The sequence below is a fragment of the Camellia sinensis genome, chromosome 10, assembly GCF_055761805.1.
Source record: "Camellia sinensis isolate YWXY chromosome 10, ASM5576180v1, whole genome shotgun sequence".
NCBI classification, from domain to species: Eukaryota; Viridiplantae; Streptophyta; class Magnoliopsida; order Ericales; family Theaceae; genus Camellia; species Camellia sinensis.
In genome coordinates this window covers 42,598,101-42,615,586 of record NC_138970.1, presented here as the reverse complement: position 1 = coordinate 42,615,586, position 17,486 = coordinate 42,598,101, and the positions used below count along the sequence as shown (strand labels likewise).

At 41.0% G+C, this 17,486-nt stretch overlaps 1 long non-coding RNA gene across 1 annotated transcript in view; it reads right to left on the bottom strand.

The window, feature by feature from the left end:
• Window positions 1-17,196, bottom strand: part of LOC145801077 (uncharacterized) — a 29,287-nt gene extending 12,091 nt beyond the window's left edge. The window contains exon 1 of the long non-coding RNA XR_014341963.1: window positions 16,885-17,196. This is a non-coding gene — a long non-coding RNA (uncharacterized LOC145801077). The remainder of the gene's footprint in view (window positions 1-16,884) is intronic.
• Between the last annotated feature and the right edge of the window lie 290 nt (window positions 17,197-17,486).

Here is a 17,486-nt window from a genome sequence, read left to right as displayed (position 1 = left end):
AAGGGGGCCAAACACGGCCTAATAGAGTGAGTTTGCACTCAAAACACAAAACAACCTTAACGAAAGTTCTAAAGCATGAAAATATAAGCCTTTTTTATGTTATACACAAAAGCTAAATCAACAAGCAAGATAGGTAAAAGACTATTGCAAGTTTGGGGAATATAAAGCAAGATGCTCACCCTTGAAGAACCTTTGAAGAACAAATGGTCCAGCCCTCTTCTTTCGATCAAAATCAGTCCAAAAACTCAAGAATCAACCCCCCAAGTCCCTCAATCTCGGAGCAAGGTGTAATAGTGTGTGTAATGGTGCAAAAGTAAGGTAAAATCCACCTTTAGGCCAAGGAAACACACACAAAGGAGGAGAGAGAGGGAGATATAGAGATAGAATGTATCTATATCTCTAAGCTCTGGTTTTTGCTTCTAAGTCTCTAACCCAGATCAAAGAGGAAAGCCCTTCCTCTTATAAGACTCCCTCTTGCAAAGCTTATACAACAAGCTTGCTTAGAGGGAGATCCCTCCATACACGCATGTGGAGGGAGGCAGAGTTGGTGCCAGCTATCACAGCTGGCATAAAATATCTTCATAAAGTAGATGAACAGTGGTCGGCTGCCCAAAAATGTCATTTCGACAAAAAAATGTGCCGACCAGCAACAAACTATGCCGACCGGCAATAAAATGTGCCGACCGGCAACAAATAGTGCCGATGGCAGAAAAATACCAGCCGGTGGCCTCTAGCCACTGCCGGTGGTGTGTGGGTATGCCTCACAAGGCATTCCCTGCCCCTCCAAGGCAAAACATAAGTGTTCGGTGTGAAACCAGACACTAAACGGTCAAGTTCGGAGATCCTGAGGCAGGGTGCGCGAGCCGAGACTTCCGAGAACTCCAAACGAACACAAACATGGATAATCACCGAGTGTTCCAAGCGGTGACGTCCAAGTCTTGAGGACGGTCAAAAATGGGGTGTCTACAGTTGCCCCTCTTTGACAGAGCTCGAAAGTCAAAACAATGACGGGAGTGAGTGTCAAAGCCCAGAGACGACCCATTTTTGACAAGGCCGAAGACTTAGACAAAGCATGCAAGACAAATAAAGGCATACGCCCGAGGGTAGGGGCAAAATGCAAGACAATGCACAAAGCCGAGCATAACTTATGATCATGCAAAGAAAGCTGTAATGAAGGATATACAATGCAACAGTTTTAAGCAAGTAGAAACGAAGCTGCATTACAATGCAGAAAGGATGTAAGAGAATTATGCAATTTTAACGAACATGTGCAATAGATACACAAAAAGTGAACAAAGTGTGATAGATACACTAAGTGGACAAGCATGTGTGATAGATACACATAGTGAAGAGAGTGTGATGGATATGCTTACACGAATAAAGTGTGATTGATACACTAAGCGAAGCAAAGTGTGATAGATACACAAAGCGAAACAAGTGTGATGGATACACTAAGCAACCGTGTGTGGTGGATGCACAAAGGGAGCGTGTGATGGATACACAAAGTGAACGTGTGATAGATACACAAAGTGAGCATAGTGTGATAGATACAAAAAAGGTGAAGCGAGTGTGATGGATACACTATATGAAGCAAAGTGTGAACGTGTGATAGATACACAAAAGGTGTGCACAAAGTGTGATAGATGCACTAAGTGAACAAGTGTGATGGATACACAAAAGGTGAACACAAAGTGTGATAGATGCACTTAGTGAACAAGTATGATAGATATACTAAATGAGAGTGTGTGATCGATACACAAAGCGAACGTGTGTGATTGATACACAAAGCGAGCATGTGATAGATACACTATATGAAGCAAAATGTGATACATACAGTAGTTGAGCGCGTGATAGATACACTAAGCGAGTGTGGTGAGCATAGTGTGATAGATACACAAAGGGTGAACACAAAGTGTGATAGATGCACTAAGTGAACAAAGTGTGATGGATACACAAAAGGTGAACACAGAGTGTGATAGATGCACTTAGTGAACAAGTATGATAGATATACTAAATGAGAGTGTGTGATCGATACACAAAGCGAACGTGTGTGATTGATACAAAAAGCGAGCATGTGATAGATACACTATATGAAGCAAAATGTGATACATACAGTAGTTGAGCGCGTGATAGATACACTAAGCGAGTGTGGTGAGCATAGTGTGATAGATACACAAAGGGTGAACACAAAGTGTGATAGATGCACTAAGTGAACAAAGTGTGATGGATACACAAAAGGTGAACACAGAGTGTGATAGATGCACTTAGTGAACAAAGTATGATAGATACACTAATGGTGAACACAAAGTGTGATAGATCGACTATGTGAACAGAGTATGATTGATATAGTAAAGATGACCACAAAGTGTGATAGATGCACTTAGTGAACAGAGTATGATTGATATACTAAAGGTGAACACGAAGTGCGATAGATGCACTAGGTGAACAAGGTATGATAGATATACTAAAGGTGAACACAAAGTGTGATAGATGCACTTAGTGAACAAGTATGATAGATATACTAAATGTGAACACAAAGTGTGATAGATGCACTTAGTGAACAAATATGATAGATATACTAAATGAGAACACAAAGTGTGATAGATGCACTTAGTGAACAGGTATGATAGATATACTAAAGGTGAATGAGGTGTGATTGATACACTAAATAAATGAAGTGTGATCGATACAGTAACTGAATGGAGTGTGATTGATACACTAAATAAATGGTCTCAAATGGAACTTCTTTGAATGAACCGTACATACAATATCGTGCATGATTGAGAAAGAAACTTGATAGGTACAATGCATTACAATGCATGATGCTTAAGGAAAGCAATAATTAGACAAAACAGCGCTTTAGAAAACACCTCAAGAGGTGAATAGCGGTGAACCGCTCTTCTCCGATGGGGATCTCCCCTTGTGCTCTTCGAACACTTACCTTCAACTTGCAGTAAAAAGGCTCGAAAATGCTGACAAGGGTTCTTCACGTAGAACACTTTGGATGCTGCCTTTCTTCCTGATCGTATTCACAACATTCCCTACTCGCCAACGGGGTAACAGACTAGGTTGGTTCAGTATCCAGAATTGCGGCGCATAAACGCTATCTCAACCTATGGGGCTTCCATGCAGATTTCAAGCCGGGAATACACCCCTGGGTATTTAAACCAGACTTTGGTCTTGGAAATCCTGAACCTTTACGTTCTAGGCATCAGCCATTCGAACTCTAGTTTCCACCGTCGCAGTTGGTCTCCTAGGAACTCATTGCGAACATAGCCGAGATGCCTCTAGCACGAAACGACACTCGAGGAGAACACTTCTGATCGCCATTCTGGCTTGAAGTAGACTTGATCTTGAGCTTGAGGTAGAGGCGCACTTATACTTCGGAGCATTGACAAGACTTGAAGAGGTACACACGGAATGTAGTCTTGGAGCTTACTGAAGTTGGAACAAACTCAGATGCCCGACATTTTCCTCTTTTGCTTTTGCTTTGTAGTCTGGAACCTATATAGCTTTAGACAGGTCGTTGTTCTACTGTTCTCACATGACCTGGGTTGAATCCTGTGATTTTATGAAAGAACAAATTCTATTTTGTACAAATGTGGAGAACGGCACGGCACTCGGAGCACAAAACGATTTTATTTTTGAAATTGAGAGATGAGTTTTCAACCAAGTATTGAGCCCACGACTGAACACAGCAAAACGACTCAACAAGGAAGTAAAAGGCACACAACCTAGACACATCGACTAACACTCGAAACGACTCAAAACAAGAATCGAGATAAAACAAAAAGACACGACACTCAGACGTGCACAAGGAGCCTGTTTCACCGGGTAGTGTTTCCCACCCTTTCTCATTTGTGATCCTCACCTCACTCGGCCCTCAAGCTCTATTTTTATGAAAAAGCCCTTTTCTCACTTTTTCTCTCATCGCGCATCTCTCTATTCTTCAATCTCTCATTTTTCAATCCCTCCCCTGGGTGGTTGATGGATAAACTGGAAATTGTGGGCTCTCGCCGCTAGTATTCTACCAGATTCTCAATCTTGTTCACAACAGTGAGCTTCTCCCATAGAGGGGTTGCGCTATAACTGGGCGTGTAGCAAATTTGCAGCTGACATCGGTTGACGATGCTCTGCCGGGGAGTTTGGACGTGATCAGATTTGTCCAGATGCGGAAGTGGAATATCTTGATCCATTCCAACTCGTGCTTCGCACTTGGCTCGATACCTCGTTGCTTGGAGGATGAGAGAGCTTTTCGGCCTTTTTGCTGTTGACTTCAGTTGTGCCCTTCTTGGCAAGTAGGGTGCCCTTCTTAGCGAGTAGTTGATGACGGGGGAAAGATAGAACACCTGACTCAACTGTGCCCCTAGTTCATCATTTTGACCATTTTTTTTTTGGTTTTCTACGAAAGCAATTTTGACCAATATGAGAGTTTAGATTAACACACTTGTTTGATTTTTGATTTGAAATCATGCAAGTCAGGCTATGAGCACTGAAAATCTTCCTATTTTGGGTCCAAGAAATGGTCCAGTTTTTGGAAAAGATGGAACAATTTTCGAGAAAAGTAGTCAGCTTCAGTAAAAATTCTCAAAAACTATTTTTGCAAACGGCGAATGCTTAACAAGCACGGAACCCACTCTTGAGACGCACAACCTCAGATTTGGAGGAAAATTGCCCCCTTTGCTCGAAGAGAGCTGCATGGCAACGGAAAGTTGCCCCTTGTTTGAATGGCACCGCAGCGCATTGAATGGCAACGGAAAGTTGCCCCTTGTTTGAATGACACCGCGGTGCATTGAATGGCAACGGAAAGTTGCCCTCGTCTGGATGGCACCGTAGTGTATTGTAATCAGTCCTCAGAGTAACGATGACAACAGAACTCTCAGATACAGAGAAGGCAAAGATGATCAAAACCATTACATGGACACAGTTGATTTTGAAGTGTTTTACGGCTGGACTTCGGAATGAAGTTGCCTACGTATCCCAAAGATGGGAATCAAGCCTCACGTAGTTCGGAGTAAGGTACACTCGGGTATTATCCTCTCCTTTTTAGGCTCTAACTTTTGCCAAGGCGCCCGTTGCGGGTTTTCGACCTTGCGAGCTTTGTTCTTCCCCCTTTTTTTTATTTCTTTTTCTCTTCTTTTTCTTTTATTTATTTTTTTCTTTTCTCTTTTTCTTTTATTCTTGTTGTTATTTTCTTTTTCTCTTTTTTTTTTGTTGTTTTCTCTTGCTCTAACTTTTGCCTGGGTCGCCCTTCCGGGTTTTTGGCCCAACGAGCCTCTCAAAGGGTAAAAGTGTAACAAGACCATGCCAAATGGTTTTAGGGTTTTGCAGCCATCCATATCCAGGAGAGCGGCCGTTGCATTGATTTACTGAAGGATCCATCTTCGGCTCTTCGAGCATATCTGACATTTTTGCCCCTAGTTTGAGGGGGGGCTTCTGATCTAGCTTTACAAGCTTCCTTTGATCTGATCTTCTTGATCTGACTTTGGTGCCTCTTGTTCGAGGGCTACTTCAAAATGGCCACACAGGCCTCATGTTGTGGTTGACCGTTGAACTTTCTGAACGGGTTCAAGGTTCGAAAACGAACGGGTTGAATCTTGAGGCTGAGAGTGATCCTAGACTGCACAATCTCAAGAGCGATTCCACACAAGTCTTCACAGGACCGCGCAAAACAGTTTTTGAAATCTTTTAAAAAAGCGACAAATCGCTCGCGCTGAAGACAGTGTAGGACCAATCTGGATCAAGTCAGGATCCTTCTCAGTACTCATATTAACAAGTATGATCTCAATCATTAAGGGCTTATCATGCCTCTCTTTCTCTCAATTGATCAGGTTTTGCAAAACCTGAGGAATTCCTTCCTCTTCGTTTTTATTACAATGTTTCGAAAAAAGTTTTGAAAAGCTTAGGTCATTACAATGACTTCGAAGGCACAGAAAAGGCAGGCGAAGAGTACTGTCATTTCATTCAAACTTCTGGCACAACTGGCACACGGCAGAAGCAAACACAAGAGTGTGAAAATCACTGCTGTTCCATTCAAATTTGTTGGCATAACTGGCTTCAAGGCAGAAATAGACTCAAGAGAAAGCAAAAAGACAAACACGAAACAAGATAGTGATGTCCAAGGTAACACCCTCGGGATCACCCGACTCTAACAAAACAGGACTGACTCGATACAACAAGACAAACCTAACTGACTCAATATGAAAGGACTGACTTAAAACAAAGAGGCAGACTCAAAACAACACAACAAGACTGACCCAATATCCAAGTCAGAAACTACAAAAACCAGCATTCGCAAATGCTCAAAAAAGTGCGTGCCACACGCCACATCCAGAGTAAACTAAGCGCCATCCGCAGGTGGTTCATCCCCTGATCACATAATCACATTATCTCTCACAAATTCACTGATCCAATGACGGTAGACTTTGCTAGACTGGTGCGGCAATGACCTTATTGTCAAACAAATCTTGTACATCATGGCGCAGACGAAAGCAGCTATCGGTCTCATGACCAGTTTGTTGGTGGTAGGCACAGTATTTAGTCTGGTCATGTTTTGCAGGGATAGGATCGGGTAGGGGCCGTTGTTCCAACGGTTTCAGATGTCCTTTCCGAAGTAAGACCTCTAGAGCCTTTGACAAAGGCATATGAAGTGGGGTGAAAACCCTCTTGACTCGAGGTGGGTACTTGGTTCCTTGTGGGCTACTTCCGGACGCATCGGTGAATGGGGTAGCTGTTTTTGATACGATGGTAGTAACCATGCCCACATCAGAAGATCTTGCAGCTGCATCACCACCGGTGGTCGCATTCGAACTGCGGGTAAACACCCTCCTGGGCTGCTCCTTCTCCTGGTCAAAGAGGCCCTGTTTCATAGCATCCTCGATCTGCACTCCCATCTCATGCAAGTCTAGAAAGGTAGGGAAGGGGAGCACGATCATTTTCTGCATTAGCTTGGGCTGGAGATTGCGCACAATCATCCGAATTTGATCTTTGTCAGTGGGCCTAAGGGTCATCATTGAAGCCTTGGCTCTCCAGCGGGCTACGAATTCTGAGAAGCTCTCCTTTGGCTCCTGCCTCATCGTCTCAAGATCACGGGTCGTAATCTCGATTTGGGTATTGTATGAATATTGTGCGACGAAGGCCTCGGCCATCTCCTCCCAGCTTCGTTTCACTGAATCCTCCAATTTGGCATACCAGGTGACCGCAATACCTGACAGGGTCCTGCCAAAAAGGAAGAGCTTCTGTAATCTCGTCAAGCCCATCGGGCGCGAAACATCTGAAAACAAACTCAGGTGGACCATGGGATCTCCTGACCCATCAAAACGGTCGATGTGAGGCATCTTGAACCTATCCGGCAGAATTACAGCTCCGTCAGTTTACCCGTCCTCAATGCCCGGGATGGACTTTACCCCCTGGGATTTCTTGAACAACTTTTCAAGCTTGCTCAACTTCAAAGCTGTGGGGTCGACCTCGAACTCGAAGGGAGAGTCTGGTAGATTGGTAGGTGTTTTGGATAGTTGGGGTAAAATTGGGAGCGGAGCCGGCCCTACCGGAATGTCCGTACCTCCCTGGACATTTGGCGTCTCCCCAGGTGCCGGAGCTCCTGTTGGGGGAGGAACTTGTTGTGAAGCGGACGCGCCGCTTTGCTGTTGCATCTTGGTGATGAGCTCGGCTTGCTGGGCTATGATCGCAGCCTGCTGTTTGGCAAATTCTGCCTGACGGGCAGCATCTTGCTGCATGAGTTTCATACTTTCTTGCATCTGGCGCATCATTGCCTCCATCCCTGACGTGTTCTGCTGATCCATCTGACTGACTGGTATCTATCCCTGCAGTAGAAACTGAGACCTCAGCCTGACTGTTCACTGGTGGGGTGGATAAGGGCCACTGATCTGGTAACTGCTGAACTAGTGATTTGTGGCCGACTAGCCCTTTTACCCTGCCTCTGGCAAAGGAACACTGATTGCCCTTGAACTGAATCTCTGACCTGACAAAGTCTATCAGCACAAGTTCGATGAACCTCAGGGGATATCGGAGCCTTCTGAAGCTATGATTCCAAGACTACCTAGCAAAAGAGAAAAAGACAGCACCTCAGCCTGATTTCACGATAACCCACATGAGCAAAGCTGAGTGAGTGTACTCTCTACTGAATTCTGCTCCAAAATTCTGCCCCAAATCTGAGTCTGATACCCACAGGTAAAGCTGACTCCCAAATACTGAACTGCTGCCCGCAGGCCTGATGCCCAAACTTGCAAACTAATACATGCATTCTTGTAGAGACGCACTCTAAAGCACATAACAGATAAGTGAGAGCCAAAACACCCCTATGTTGGGGTAGGGTTTCCCTGTCCTATTTTGTCAGGAACTAGGGTTTCACTACACACACAGTGGTTTCAAACAACCTATCGGGTAAGCAACCTGTCCTAGTTTGGAATGGTCACTATGGATTCCGAATATGCACTAGGTCGAATGGTCAAAAAGGTGCCCCGGTAAAAATCGGGGTTTGTGTTCCCATACAGTCAGAGCCCATAAGCGGTCAGCCTTATGGACATGCCTGGGCAAGACAAGCCTTCGGTAAACCGTTCAGGAATGGCAGATGGCAAACACTGTGTTCCTAGGCGCACCAATGCACATGCAATGCAAAGAAACACATAAATGAGGTCAAAACAGGATATCACGAGTTCGAGTCAAACTCTCTAAACTCCCCAGCGGAGTCGCCAGAAACTGTAACAAGTCCGCGAAGGGGCCTCGCTGGAGTTCGGACTCTCGATTTTGTTACGGTTCTAAATCTGAACCAAAGAGTCCAAATCCGGCAAATCGTTTTGAGAAAACAGATTTTGAAAGAAGTGCCAAACATGGACTGCTTTGCCAGATACAGAGTCGCCACCTAAATATTTTATTAAGGGGGAATTTAGGAAACCCTGAATCGGTGCCAAAGGCCACGTGTCCATCATCACCGGAGTTGTCTCGGCTCGGGAGCTAGGGTACGATTGGGGAAGGTCAGCTATGAGCACCCCCTCTCGCCCGGTTCAAAGACCGGCCTCTACTAACCGTGATATTTTGTTTTGAAAATGTTTATGTGTTCTTATTCTGGTTATTAGCCTAGAATTACTATGTTATGCGTACAGCAAACAAGTATTGACCAAATCGCCTAAATTGGAACAAAACATTTCACGTTTGTTTTGAAAATGGTTTGCTACTCGCAAGTAGGCTAAAATGCAGGTTTTGCCACCTTCAAGTGGGCTTTTAGAAAAGATGGTTTTGCCACTATCTAGTGGGCTTTAAAATTCACAGTTTTAATGTGTTATCCCAATTTAAGCAATTCGACCTCCATCCACAAGCATTCAAGCAGTAATATCACGTAAGCAACTAGCCGCATGGCAAGCATACTGTCACGTTAACATTCACACACATGCGAGATGCTAAAGTATAAATACTTACATCGTACTCCGTGCCAAAACGGTAAACTAGTTAGCAAAACGTGCGTGTCCTAGTTCATGTTAAATTGCCTAATGCAACACATACAGGATGCAATTTAGATAGGCTCGGTTAACCTAAGCATGGCATATGTAATGCGATCAATTATCACATATTCGATTTGTAAATTGAAGTACAAATGCGGTTAACGTGATGTACCGAGCCTAGTGCATGCAGTACAAATGCATGAATGCACGCATGCATAGCATAAGGTATGCTAAATTAAACGTGCCCTAATCTACCATCATAAGCAGGTAAATAAAAGGGAAGAAAGACGTGAGGTTGGAAGACATACACACACTCACGCACACTTATTACATAATTGCCCTCACTCGGAGGGTACAAATAAATATTACTGTCCCAAATAATAAGCAAATAAAATTATTACAGAATTTCTAATTAATTAAAAGAAAGGACGCAAAAGAAGGAAGAGGGTGGCCGCAGCCTCTGCCTCGGGATGCGCAAATGATGCATGCTCGGAAATCGGCTCGCCCGAAAAACCTGTACCGTACCCCTGCCACCTCTGTTTGTACTGCCCTGTCTCTCTGAAAATCGCCAAAACTCCAGAACAGGTTCCTTGCATGTTGCAGATCACCACCGGCCAGGCAGAATTCCCACCGGCAGTCCAGCATTTCCATCGGCATTATCTTGATTTACCGGCCATTCAAATATTGCCGGCCGGCACTTAATTCTGCCGGTCGGCAGAAACTTCCTGCAGAAGACAGTTTTGACAGCAAACAGAGAACAGACAGTGCATGGCATGGGGTTTTCAGGCACATGTGAGCATGGTCATGCTTCCTATCATGCTTTGAACTCAAGGAAGCATGACCTTCGATCCTCGAGCCGTCAATGGTGCATGATAGCCCAAGGGATCAAATTTGCCACTTGATGTAAAGATGCATGCAACAAACAAAATGAGAACCAAAGCCTTATCAAGTCGGAGTCAAAGGCCTCGGTGACCGAGAATCAAGGCACATTACATCACTTGTAGTATGAATGTTCCTTGATTCTCACACTGGGTTTGACACCCCAAACCAAGTAATGCAATGCATGTTATGTAAACGTGGCTCAAATGCAACATGATACCAATTATGCAAGACATAGCAAATGTTATGCAACTATCATGACAAATATGCAATGCTAAGCATACAAGGTGCAAATGTGGTGCAAACATGGACCAATTTGACAATGGGATTAATATACTACAAGGCTTAATGAAGCAACCATGCAACAAACATGAAACAAGCATGCAATGGGACCTTGAACCATGAAGGGACAGACCTTGATCTACCCCAAAACAGTGGCCGAAAGGTGTCTAAAAGGTGGACAAATAGTCATGTTAACAAACAAGGTAATGGTCCTAAGGTTAAGGCACAAAGGGGAGGCATTTCACTCCTACCAACATCACGACTGATGGCATGACTAAGACAAGTAAAGACAGAATTTTTACATGCAAAATGGGACTCCAAAGCCTCCTAATATGGCAGCTAAAATGCCTCCCATGAAATGCTACCACCAAGACTCATTTCTATGCATAAGAGGGCACACCCTCAAGGCATAAGAGAGATCATACGTGCACATATACAAACATGATCCTTGGACTGAAATGTGGCCCTAAATGATGCCAAATCAATAGGATGATCACAATCATGCATGCTAGAGGTCAACATGCTCAAAGCTTTCAAGCCAAAATGCAAAGCAACCATAACAAACATGTCAATCATGACCAAATTGATAACCAACAGACTTTAAGCATGGGAAAACAATGCTAAAAAACTTCATGGAACTAAGCCAACACATGCAAGAATCATGGCCTAATCATGAGATGCATTTCTAAGCTAAATGGAGCAATGCAAAGCAAGTACTACAAGCATACAAGGAGGCACAAATCCGGCCAAAAACAGGGGTTACATATGACCTAAAACGTCCAAAAAACTTCTGAAATAAGGCTCAAGATGATCAAGCACACATGCTACCCTTTTAGGCCAAAATGTAAGGAAACAAGACAATGAAGGGAGAGGGGTGTCCCTCCCCTATGCAAGACTTCAAACCACCTTCTTTACTACTAAAAATACACTGGTTTTCAGTGGTAAAGAGATCAAAACACTGAAGTAGACAAAATCCTACCAAAAAGGCAACAAAAGGGGGCCAAACAAGGCCTAATAGAGTGAGTTTGCACTCAAAACACAAAACAACCTTAACGAAAGTTCTAAAGCATGAAAATATAAGCCTTTTTTATGTTATACACAAAATCTAAATCAACAAGCAAGATAGGTAAAAGACTATTGCAAGTTTGGGTAATACAAAGCAAGATGCTCACCCTTGAAGAACCTTTGAAGAACAAATGGTCCAGCCCTCTTCTTTTGATCAAAATCAGTCCAAAAACTCAAGAATCAACCCCCCAAGTCCCTCAATCTCAGAGCAAGGTGTAATAGTGTGTGTAATGGTGCAAAAGTAAGGTAAAATCCACCTTTAGGCCAAGGAAACACACACAAAGGAGGAAAGAGAGGGAGATATAGAGATAGAATGTATCTATATCTCTAAGCTCTAGTTTTTGCTTCTAAGTCTCTAACCTAGATCAAAGAGGAAAGCCCTTCCTCTTATAAGACTCCCTCTTGCAAAGCTTATACAACAAGCTTGCTTAGAGGGAGATCCCTCCATACACGTGTATGAAGGGAGGCAGAGTTGGTGCCAGCTATCACAGCTGGCACAAAATATCTCCATAAAGTAGATGAACAGTGGTCGGCTGCCCAAAAATGTCATTTGGACAAAAAAATGTGCCGACCGGCAACAAACTATGCCGACCGGCAATAAAATGTGCCGACCGGCAACAAATAGTGCCGATGGCAGAAAAATACCAGCCGGTGGCCTCTAGCCACTGCCGGTGGTGTGTGGGTATGCCTCACAAGGCATTCCCTGCCCCTCCAAGGCAAAACATAAGTGTTCGGTGTGAAACCAGACACTAAACGGTCAAGTTCGGAGATCCTGAGGCAGGGCGCGCGAGCTGAGACTTCCGGGAACTCCAAACGAACACAAACATGGATAATCACCGAGTGTTCCAAGCGGTGACGTCCAAGTCTTGAGGACGGTCAAAAATGGGGTGTCTACACAAGGTCATTCTATATGTAAGTTGGACCCAAGGTCATTTTGTATGTAAGTTGGACCCAAGGTTGTTTTGCCTATGATGGACCCAAGGTCGTTCTGTATGCTATATGGCCCCAAGGTCGTTTTGTGCTTGGGATATGATGGAAAGGACTTGAGGTCATTCTGCTTTAGCATCGAGTACTAAGCGTAATAGTGAACTGTGATTATAAGAATCTTGTTCATGAACTCAGTTGTTTTGGTATTATTCACTGGGCGTTAGCTCACTGTTTATATTTATGTATGTAGGTCAGCAGCGGGATGTCCAGCCCCAGCCCCAGTAAGCAATGAGAAACCAAGTTTTGAGAGGTCAACCAAGGTTGCCTCACGCAAGAGGCCTTACTTTTGTTTTACTTGTCCTTTGATCTTTTGCTTTGGATCCTTTAAGGTCATGCATGACCAATTCTGTACAACCTTGGTTTTGTTAATACTGACTACTGAATGATCCTGGACGTATGTAATACACACATAATATGAATGTTTGTACAGTGTGAGTTATTATATGAATATGAGAATGTTTTGGTTAAACCATATATGCATAGCTCATTGGTCCATCTTTGCAAATTTTGCTTCCGCAATTTGGCCCCCTAATATTGAATATGACTTGATTTTTGACTAAGGCCGCAAGTAATCTTGTGATTACTGGCTGGTCATGACTCTAATCCATAGGGGCTGGTATGGGTCATGACAAAAGAGAAATACCCAAAACCTCTTAAATTATGTCAGATCATCAATTGATACACTAGTTAGTACACTAATTGGTATGTAAAAAATTATTTCAGGGAGAAAATAAGAGAAGAACATATGGACCTACTGCCCAACTATTTTTGAAACAATTATGAAGTATATCTGTTATAGGATTTTTTATCTATGTGATAAAATAAAAAAGTAATTTATTTTATTTTTTGTGTATTAATCTGTGTTGGTCTATTATTAAATATGGCTAATGGCATTGGAATATAGGACATGCAAATTAGTTGGCACAGAGCTTATTCTTGGAAGATGGAAAGCCTACACTTTTCTTGGCTAGTGGCTTGAGAAATGAAAAGACCTGTTTTCTTTTCTTTTTTTTTTTTCTTTTTTTTTTTTTTTTTGCATTCACGACACAGTGGTTTATTGATATTGAAGAAATCAAAAGCTGATCTTCAATATCAAAATGTGGATTCCTAGAAGACTTCTATTTCATTTGTTTAGCTTCAAGGCCTCTATTATCTTTAAAACAACACCAAAACTCTGCATGACCAAAAAAAAAAAACCTCAGATATCAAGATGCCATTTCGCTCACCTAGTATTTCAACATCAAAACCAACATCTAACTGTGATAATATACATGAATGTGAGGCAAGTATATGGGATGAAATATAACAAATTAATACATACAAGCATGGTAAAGCAAGTAAAGCACATTTGGCATGCTTTTGAGCACTCTGGAACACTTGACACAGAAAGTAACACAATTTCAGTAGATCTTAGATTAGTAGCAGCCAAAGGATTGGGTCGGTAAAAATACTTTTGGACCTTTTTAGATTTTGAAAATTAACAGAAACATAGAATAATAAGTTTACCTTCATTTCTAATTTCAGAATTTGCATAACCTAACCAGAATTTTTATTTATAGGCCATACACCATATTTTGGCCAGATTTGACATACTTTTAGGAAAATGAGCATTTCTCTCAATCTACCTAATAACTTTTGTTCAAATAATTTTTGTTGGAAAGAGGACTAAAAATGATGAGTTTTGACATAATAACCAACCTAAGATGATTTTTCTAGAAATTTTATTTTTTTTTAAATACACAAAGTGGGTTGTTTTCTCAAAACATAAGGCTAGATTGTTTAAGAAAATTGTTTAGACTAACAACGTCTAATTAGGGGCTACCAAAAATGTCACATGCTTTAAACACCTCAAAGATCATCCCCTACATTTAGTTTTTAAAAAAGAAGTAAGCTTGATATTTTTCCAAGAGTGGTAAAGTTGTAGCAGTCATGAAATCAGTAGAAAATACATGGTAGCATCACTTATTCATACTAACACCTAAACTTACACCCCATTTCCAAGCATACCTGCATTTCATACATATGCAGGACATGCTAGCAGGTAGATTAAGAAAAGTAAGCAGGATTGGAGAAGAGAAGAGGGGTGTGTAATTTACCTTGGGACTGAGAGTGCTGAAAATATATATACATAACTGTTAGCAATTTGGTTGGCATATATATATATATATATATATCTAAGAAAAAAGTGAACTATAAATTAACACAGCACTTGGGAAAATTTTATGAAGTTGAAAGAAGAATATTAGTTCTCTTTTAGCCTATTGCTCCCTGAATCTTGGAACCCGACACCTCCAAAACACTGATTCTGTTTTATTTCACTTTCTACTTTTGTTTGATGAGAAACTCTTCAAAATAGACTTGTTTGTATGGTTATACACTTCTAGTCAATAGACTCACATCAAAAATTTGATCTTGCATGTGCTTATTAAACCTGGAGTGACACTTGTAAATATATATATATACAATATCAATATCCATTTGTGTGATTCTATAACAGTATAGATGACTCAGGACTTGACTTCAGTGTTCCAGTCCACAAACCAAAAATCAAATTGGTGAACTACAATGCAAATTAGCAAAATCCTAGGTAATATATCAATTTTAGATTGACACTCATTTAAAACCAGTGAATCCAACTACTACAGATTCAACATTGGTATGAACTTGCATGTTTATTGCATCTTGACACACTCCTCAATAATTGCCAAGAAAAGATCAAACAAAAAAAAAATTCACAATCTTTATGTAGTTTCTAAGAATTAAGATTTGGCAAAATGCAAGTAATTAGAACATAAATTATATACATTAAACAAAGAGAACTAAAAGTGGCCATGAGCTGCAAAAATGACATAGAAAATTAAACAAGCATACGGTATGAACATTTAACGTATAAAATTTACCAAGGCATTAAAGAATCAACAAAAATCCATATTAGCTCCCCTGCACAATCTCTTTCTCCCATGCAATGAATTCTTGGTCAACAACTTTACAGTTAGGACATGTGAGGTGAAATTTTTTGATCAGTGATGTAAATAAGTGAAGGCGGTAGTACTTGGTCTTCCTAGTGCCCATGTTGAATGTAAAACAATAGAAATTAATGAGGACTAATAATAACTAGATGTTGAGAGGCTTACCATTGAGAATGTGGTAGTAAATTTTTAGTGGATCTACACAAATAACTCTATCATTTAACGGGTCCTACAGTTGAATTAAACTGTTTAATCCACAAGGAATATACTCTGTAATGGATTTTGAAAGCAATTGCAGAGTACCTCAACTATCCAAAGATCTGGTTTGAATTAACCGGTTGCAATTAATGATCAAGTAAAAAAATTTATAAAATCTTAGGCACATAAAGTTGTTTTAAAGATCAAAGCAAAGTTGGGTAGATAGATTAGGAAATAAAGTCCCTGATATTCCCAATAATATAAAATCCCAAAATCAATTTAATACATCTCACATATATTGGCATCCATATTAAATATGCTATTCATATTTTTGTATAAACTTACTTTGTATGTAAGTTTAATAACCATAAACATCAAATGTATTGGATAATAGCATCAGGCAAAGAGTCCATTCTCTGAGGAAAATAATCGAACACATAATAGTCAATTACCAAAACCACAGAAGAAAACAAAAATATTAAGCATTCCAGTTCAAATTATAAATTTGGTCATAAATCTTGTTTAGTACCCCAGAAAACCCTTTGTATAGAGACACAAAATTGGATCAAAACATAAACTCAACCATAAGATTACATAGCCATAAACTCATAGGGACAACCCATCAAACAGATACTCTGTAGCAATATAAATAGCTTATATGTCTACAAACTTGTCAATTGAAAAAAGAAGATTGAGCTAAACAAACTAGCAATCGACCACAGAAGTAACGAATTGTATGCAAAGCCACTGAATACAAATAACTATAACCAATCTAGGGTTGAATGTAAACAATCCACAATGATAAATTCACTGGAAATCAAGCAAACCCCATTTTTTAATAGCAGTAAAAACAATAGATTTAAGCTCCAGAAGGCTTATTTTTCAAGCACACAATAGGTTCGAACAATAGACTAAAAAAGATATGGAATTGAAGCTTAAAAAAGGATCGCAATTTCTTGAGCAAAAAAAGAAAATAAAGAAAGAATGAATGAAAGAAGTGAGGGAGGCAGGGACAAAGACAGAGAGAGGGTGAAATAGAGACATACCTGGGGTAAAATCAATCGTGGATCGACGAAGGTGTGACAGTGGTGCTATGTGCGATGGACGTGATGCTCCTATACCCAACGCCGATGAACACAAAGCGAGAGAAGTAGAGGCGAATAGAGGCGTGAGAGAGAGGGAGAGGTAGAGAGTCAAAGTGAATCGGTGCTCTGGTTGCCGGTGAACACAAGGAGGAGCGACGGTGAGAGAGGAAGCGGAGATGAGCAGCGGAGAGGGAGAGAGACGCTGAAAAGAGAGAGAGAGAGAGAGAGAGAGAGAGAGAGAGAGAGAGAGAGAGAGGCACTGGTTTGTGGTTTGGAAACCAAATATATATATATATATATATATATTACACCATTAGCAATTAAATATTTTTAGTCACTAATTAATTTTATAAATCGCTCCAAAATTTGAAATGTCTCCCTCCAAATATTTTAGTTTTTTGGCGACTAAAATATCTTTTTTGTCACTGAAAATAAGTTTTTGTGACCAAACTTTTGGTCGCCAAAGATAAAAAATAATTTTTTATTTTCCATTCGGCGACTAAATGGTTTTAGTTGACAAAACTCAATATACGGTGATTAAAATATTTTTTTGTCACATAAAA